Source organism: Lytechinus pictus, chromosome 12 (assembly GCF_037042905.1).
Source record: "Lytechinus pictus isolate F3 Inbred chromosome 12, Lp3.0, whole genome shotgun sequence".
In the NCBI taxonomy this organism is placed as follows: domain Eukaryota; kingdom Metazoa; phylum Echinodermata; class Echinoidea; order Temnopleuroida; family Toxopneustidae; genus Lytechinus; species Lytechinus pictus.
In genome coordinates this window covers 22,590,596-22,598,316 of record NC_087256.1, presented here as the reverse complement: position 1 = coordinate 22,598,316, position 7,721 = coordinate 22,590,596, and positions in this window count along the sequence as shown.

The following is a 7,721-nucleotide window of genomic DNA, read 5'->3' as shown; positions in this document are numbered from 1 at the left end:
CCCCCCCATATTGGCGGAGCAAAAAAAAAAGAATAAAATGAGGAAAGAAAAAAAAGAAAAAGAAGGGGAAAGAAAGGAGGAAAAAAGGAAGAGGAAAAATAAGAGGAGTTAGACAAGTGAATAAAATAAGGTCAGGGGAAGACTTGGAAAATGATTTTGAAATATATATTTCATGTCACTTTATTAAATTTTCGCTCGCGCTTCGCGCTCTCATAGTCTGTTCGATGAGATACATATCTTGCTCAATAGGCTGATATGTAGCTTAAAATATCAAGCATATGCGGATCCAGGGGGGCGAGGGGCCCGCCCCTCCCCCCCCCCCTCCTATTGGCGGAGCAAAAAAAAAAGGAGGAAAGAAAGGAAAAAAAAGAAAGGGAAAGAAAGGAGGGAAAAAAAGAAGAGAAAAAATAAGAGGAGGGAGACAAGTGAATAAAATAAGGTCAGGGGAAGACTTGGAAAATGATTTTAAAATATATTTCATGTCACTTTATTAAATTTTCGCTCGCGCTTCGTGCTCTCATAGCCTGTTCAATGAAATACATATCTTGCTCAATAGGCTGATATTTAGCTGAAAATATCAAGTTTTGAAGTCAATATACAAAACATATTTCAGCTCGGACATCGAACTTTTATTATTTTGATTGATTTACAAATTGATTTTTTTAAGTGCTCTGTAAAATGTCCGTTTTATGGTGTAAATATCATTTGCAGCTTTTTGCGCTGTGCACTCACATTATTTGATTTGCCAAGTAGGCCTACATATTATTTTTGTTTATGCCATAAGATTCTTTATATATATTATTTCTATAATATGGACCCCATGGAAGAACAGTTTAGTCATCATGTCGACTAAACTGAATATGGGCTATCCATCCGTTTTGCATTTTTTGTGTGTTTTTAATACGGAAAATAAATTCTATACTATACTATAACAAATTACTTAAAATCCCCCATTATGACAGTTTATCAAAAAATATCGTCTCGCGATTTGCGCTCGCATTAATAGTTAAAAATATATCAACTCCTAAATCTTATTCATAATCATAAAAGTGCCCAAAATATCCAGTTTTCAGGCCTCAAATGTCAACAAATTTCACTCACTCATGAGGCTTATTACATTAATAAATATGATAATAAAATGTTTATAAATTCCTATTAACTAAATTGTCCCTTTTTCAGAAAGGAATATCGACAAGTTTCATATCGCGCTTAGAAAGAGAAATAGGAAGAGAGTCATCATTTTCATATGTGCTATCCACCCTTCACAATTTCCCTACACCATGTACACAGTGCTTTAGATAGTGCTTAAATTCACCTTTTCATACCGGAATATCAAATATTTTCCGCTCGCGCTTCGCGCTCGCATTATTGATTTTTATGATAAAAAATGAAATTCAGTATTCAGAATGCCCAGATTATGTCTAACTCTAAAACACGCGCACACATGTTTATTGAGATATGCAGCTTGATCTTTATTCAAAACGTGCTAAAATTATCCAATTTGCGCTCGCATTATTAACGTAGGAAAATACCAAATTACCCATCCTTTTTCATGATTTACAAAACATGAATCCCATTTTAGGTCTGAATTCCCATTTTTTCCGCTCGCGTTACGCGCTTGCATCAGTTGTTTAGTTTTTATACCTATACTGTTTATTTCAAAAGTGCTTAGAATGTCAATTTGTTAGGTCGGAATGTCAAATAGAATTCAGCTCGCGCTTCGCGCTCGCATTATCTAAAAGTTGATATATGTATCGTCTTAATGGCTAACTGCAAATCGTCCTTAAAGGTCAAGTCTACCCCAGAAAAATGATGATTTTCATAAATAGATAAAAATAAAACTTGCAAAACGCTAAAAATTTCATCAAAATCGGATGTAAAATAAGAAAGATGACATTTTAAAGTTTCGCTTATTTTTTTACAAAACAGTTATATGCACATTTCAGTGACATGCAAATGAGACAGTCGATGATATCCATCACTCACTTTTTTTTTTTTTTATTGTTTGAATTAAACAATATTTCATTTTTACAGATTTGACAATACCTGAAATATGGTATGAAAACAATACTAGTTCAACATGTTCAGGAAGGAATTAATCTTTGTATCACTTGACAATGAGGAAAAAATTAAAATATTTCACATTTCATATGATAAAATACACAAGAAATAGTGAGTGGATGACGTCATCAGTCTCCTCATATGCATACCGACCAGGATGTACATTACGTGTGAACTCTGTTTATGAAATACCCCACCAGCTTATAACACAGGAACCCCACTGCCCTGCGTATTTATTGGACACCCCACTTTCAGATTTAGGAGAGCTTCATTTCCCTCGTTTAAACTGGGGAGGGGTGGGCTGACAGCTGATAAGCGCTGATAACACACATGACCACAGAGGCGGAGTTCGATTTGTTTTAGGACATTGGCATATCAAAAAAACGATTCAAAATTTAGATGAAGGTCAAAATGGAAATTTAACGATGCAAAATGACCCACAATTGGCGAAATTAGAATGAGTAAACATAAATAGATCAGGAATCTTGCATGTTTGTAACACCTCTCCCCCTCCGTATACATTCGTAATTCCGAAGCTTCTTTATTCCGAAAGTTCGGATGTTCCGAAGGTTCGTTAATCCGAAAAGCGAAATAAGGTTCGTTGTTCCGAAGGTTCGATAATCCGAAAACGAAATAAGGTTCGTTGTTCCGAAGGTTCTTTAATCCGAAAACGAAATAAGGTTCGTTGTTCCGAAGGTTCGTCAATCCGAAAACGAAATAAGGTTCCTTATTCCGACGATTCGTTAATCCGAAAAATAAAAACCGGGAAAGCAGAGGGAAGGCAAGTGTGGTGGTGGTGGGGGGGAGAAACACCGTTGCTGTTCAATTGTTATGAGGATGGGAAGGCAAGGGCGGTCGAACGAATTTTCGTTTAGGGGGCAAAGCCAAAAATGACACTCGTACGTCAAAATGGGCACTTTGGTGATATTTTCACCATGAGATTTTCATCTGCGTGAAGTCATTGTGTGTTTTATAGTAATTAAGGAGAGAAAAGCCTTTTTGAAGTGACTTCTGATTATGGAAAGATGTATATATATAGCCTTTATTTTTCGCGTAAGAGTATAATGAGCGAGTGGTTTGGAAAAATTTTCAAAGCTGAAGTTGTAAAACTCGTTTTGCGGGTCAATTACTCTTAAAATGGCATTATTGCATTTATTGTTTCTTTGAAAGGGAAGTCCTAACAGTCAATAATTAGCTTTATTCTTATAAAATAAAGTAAATATATATTAATATCATAAGCCTTTTTTAAATAATGCGAGCGCGAGCTATAATTTTTTAAAATATGATGGGCAATATGTTAGTGATCTTCAAAACAAGAAGCCTATGTAACAAGATAACAATTGCGAGCAAGAAGCGTGAGCAGAAATTTTGAATATAAGCTCTGACCTGATCTAAATTGCAGTTAGCCATAAAGTCGATACATGTTTCAACCAGGGGCAGCGGAACGTATTTTCCTGGGGGGGGGGGCAAAGCAAAAAAAGGAGCGCTTATATGCCAAAACGGGCATTTTGGTGCAAACGGATATTTTCACCAGTGTGTTTTGTGGTAATTAAGTTCAGCAAAGTTTATTTAATTTATTTCTGATTGATAAGATATATATATTTAGGTTTTATTTTTCGCTAGCAAGCTTAGCCAGCAAGCGGTTTGGAAAAAATTCAAATCTGAAATTGTAAAAGTCGCCTTTTTGGGTCAATTATGGACCTAATTACTGTTAAAAGGGCATCCTTGTGAGATGTTGCGAACGAATCACGAGCTCAAACGTTTGGAAATTTCACGTATATAGGCCTAATAAGAAATAATAATAATAATAATATTGGTATTATTTACCAACGGAAGCCACTTCAGTTCTGAAAACTGTTCTCCCAGCGGGCCCTGCTATTATTATTACCCCGACTTTAGCTGGGCTGCCTAGGCGCCCAAAGGAAGGCATTTAATGAATTTCTTCCTACCGGGTACCCATTCACCTCACCTGAGTTGAGTGCAGCACAGAGTGGATAAATTTCTTGTTGAAGGAAATTTCGTCATGGCTGGGATTCGAATCTATGACCCTCTGTTTCATTGTCAGAAGACCAATCCACTGAGCCACAACGCCTCACATAAAAAAGTCAACATTCCGAGCATTTTTTGTAATTATGAAAAAAAGGATTAAAATTTTTAACATTAGGCGTAACGAACAATACAATTTTATTAACATTTATATTCTTTATTACCATTTTGTTATGATCATCGTTTGGAGTATTATGATCATCATTAGTATCATTTTTATTGTTATTACCAGCAGAAGCTCTTATTAAAAATGACATCCCCTCTAATACAAATCCTATTATCTGGATGTTACTCGCATGCGACCAACACATTTAATCCCCTGCATCCTTAAACCAATTGCTTAGGCAGCAATTGCTCAAATAAAATCGAAATTAATGTTTGATCCGGGCGCCTATTCTTAATGCAATACATGCTTTGGCCAAAACACACACATGTATCATCGTTCGTTATTACTATTATTGTATAATATCCTGTTATCTTGTAAGGACAACACTGTTCTTGTTACCAAAATGAATTAATTTCATTTTCGGAAATACGAACCTTATTTAATTTTCGGATTAACGAACCGTATTTTGTTTTCGGACTAACGACCCTTCGGATTGACGAACCTTATTTTGTTTTCGGACTAACGAACCTTCGGAATTACAAACCTCATTTCGTTTTCGGACTAACGAACCTTCGGAATTACGAACCTCATTTCGTTTTCGGACTAACGAACCTTCGGAATTACCGTTTTTCATTTCGTTTTCGGATTAACGAACCTTCGGAATTACGCCACAAATGTTCGGATTAACGAACCCTTTTCCGTTTTCGGATTAACGAACATCAAAGTATAGGCAATTTACGTGTTTCGGAATTACGAACCTTTGGAATAAAGAACTTTCGGAATTACGAACCTTCGGAATTACGAAGTGTAACCCTCTCCCTCTCTCTCTTCCTCTCTTCCTGCCAGCTCATTAGGCAATGGAGGGGTGGATTACATCTGGGCAGTGTGTGTTTCCTGCAAAGGTAGTAGTAGTTATCCAGTTACATACGCAGCTTGTTCAGGTTCACAAACATTGCCCAGAATATTCCATTTTCAGGAAATTTTCAGCAAATTACAACAAAAAAATCAGCTCGCGCTTCGCGCTGGCACTATTCAAAGAGGGTTTATGAGATTATTACATTTTTAAGTGTTGTTTTATAAGAAAAAAGCTAAAAATTGACTGTTAGGATATCGGCGTTCCCCCCCCCCCCCACACACACACAAAAAATCACGACCAAGAAAATAGGGAGAAAAGGAAAGGGATAAGTGTGAAATATAGACCTTTAATTTTTCAAATGTTATGTCAAAATCTATCACAAACTTTGATTTTTGTAATTAAAATGTCAAAATTTTCAACTTCTTATCAATTTTACGCGATATGCCATATCGAGCCCCCTCAAAATTTTGGGCTCATTACGCCACTGAGACAACCCCTTCAAAGAAATAAACATAAATCAACTTTGAGCGGCTGATCGGGGAAAATATAGGTTTTAAAAAATCGCCCCCTCCCCCTTTATTGGCGGGAGCTGGATCCGCCCCTGGCGTGTATGGGCTACATTAATTTTATCAACACTCTTCTTCATGGGTTTCGTTAAATCTGTTTCCACCAACCTTTGCTCATTAAGGAAGGCATCAACCCCTTTCCACAGCACAACCGAGTGACATCATACTGAAATATATACATAATAATTAGCATTAGAAAGCTAATGCATACTAAAATGAAAAAAAAAAAATCAGATTTTGCGTTTTCGAATTTCGAAGGTACATACAAAGCCAGAGGGGAATCCGCATCTACCATTAGATAGACGGATTTAGGGAGGCGAAGCTACCTACCCCTCCTTTTGACGGGCGCAAAAAATAAAGATTTTTTTAAGAAGGAAAAAAATAAGGAAGGGGAGGAACAAGATATAACAAGGGGAAGAAAAGTAAAAAAAAAAAAAAAAGAGGCGAGCAGTAATTGGAAAATAAAAAACCCTTTCAGTTCACTTAATTGTATCGAATAAAATTTACGATTGCGCTTCGCGCTTGCATTCCACGTCCAGTGAGACACATTTCGTGCTCTACAGAAGATAAGCATCCATGAGGCTTAAACTATCCTGTTTTCATGTCAACATACAAGAAATATTTCTGCTCGTGATTCACCGAATTCATCGAATCACCCTTTTTTTGATTGACTAACGGGGAATAATGTTGATGAAAATATTTTCTTGGCCTCGACCCCCCCATTGCTTAAAAGCTTTATCCGCCTTTTGCAGTACTTGTCCTCTTCATCATCATCATCATCATCACCTTCATCATCACCATCATCATTATCATTATTGTTATTATCATTAATATTACTATTAATTATCATCATCATCATCATCATCATCATCATTATTATTATTATTATTATTGTCATCATTATTATTATTATCATTATTTTTTTCTTTATCATTATCATTATTAGTATTATCATCATCATCATCATCATCATCATCATTATTATTATTGTAGTTGCTGTTGCTGTTGTTTTTGCTATTATTAAGAATTATATGTAAAAGACCTACAGCTCATATCATATTTCTTATAATAAATCTGCCTCCAATGGCGTGAAGCAACACCAACTAGGTACCTAGCTCAAGGACAATTCAAAAGACTTCTCCCCTTCCAAGACGATCCAGCGAGATTGTGGTAGACTTAAAGCGATGGGCCGGGCTGAAAGTATTTATAGCTCAATAAATTGAGTAGAATTCACTGAGAAAAATGCCGAAAATTTCATCGAAATTGGATAACAAATAACAAAGTTATTGAATTTCAAAGTTAAGCAATATTTTGTGAAAACAGTTGTCATGAATATTCATTAGGTGGGCTGATAATGTCACATCCCCACTTGTTCTTTTGTATTTTATTATATGAAATTAGGTTTATTCAAATTTTTTCCTCCAAGAACTAAAATTAAAACTAGAAAAATTGGATTGACAACTGATTTAGTGCATTAGATATTCATGCAACTTATTTTATTATAAGGGAGACATATTATTCACACAAGTAAGAAATAATGAAAAAAATATGATTTTATGTAATAACATAAGAAACGGAAAGTGGGGATGTGACATCATCAGCCCACCTAATGAATATTCATGACGACTGTTTTCACAATATATTGCTAAACTTTAAACTTCAATAACTTCATTATTTGTTATCAGATTTTGATGAAATTTTTGGCATTTTGCTCAGTGAATTCTACTTTAAGTCTTAAGATATAAATATTTTCAGCCCGGACCATCCCTTTCATTCGACCTTTGTGTTTTGTCAAAGTACAACCTGTTGGCCTATCATTTTGTTATTTTCCTTTTGTTCTGGGAGGAGCTAGCCTGTTATTCTTTTTCTTGGCAGTTTGTTATCCCCGCGGGACCAGTCAAATATTTTGCTGTACACAAAAAACGCGTTTAAAGGGGTGGTATTCTTTAGTTTTGGACTCGGGCCGCGCGTGCACTCGTAAAGGGAATAAAAGAGACCGATTTTCAAAAAAGGGGTAGTTTTGAAAATACTGGTCAATGGTCAATTGCAGGGTCATTTCAGTGTATGTTTTTTTTCTAAGCTTTTA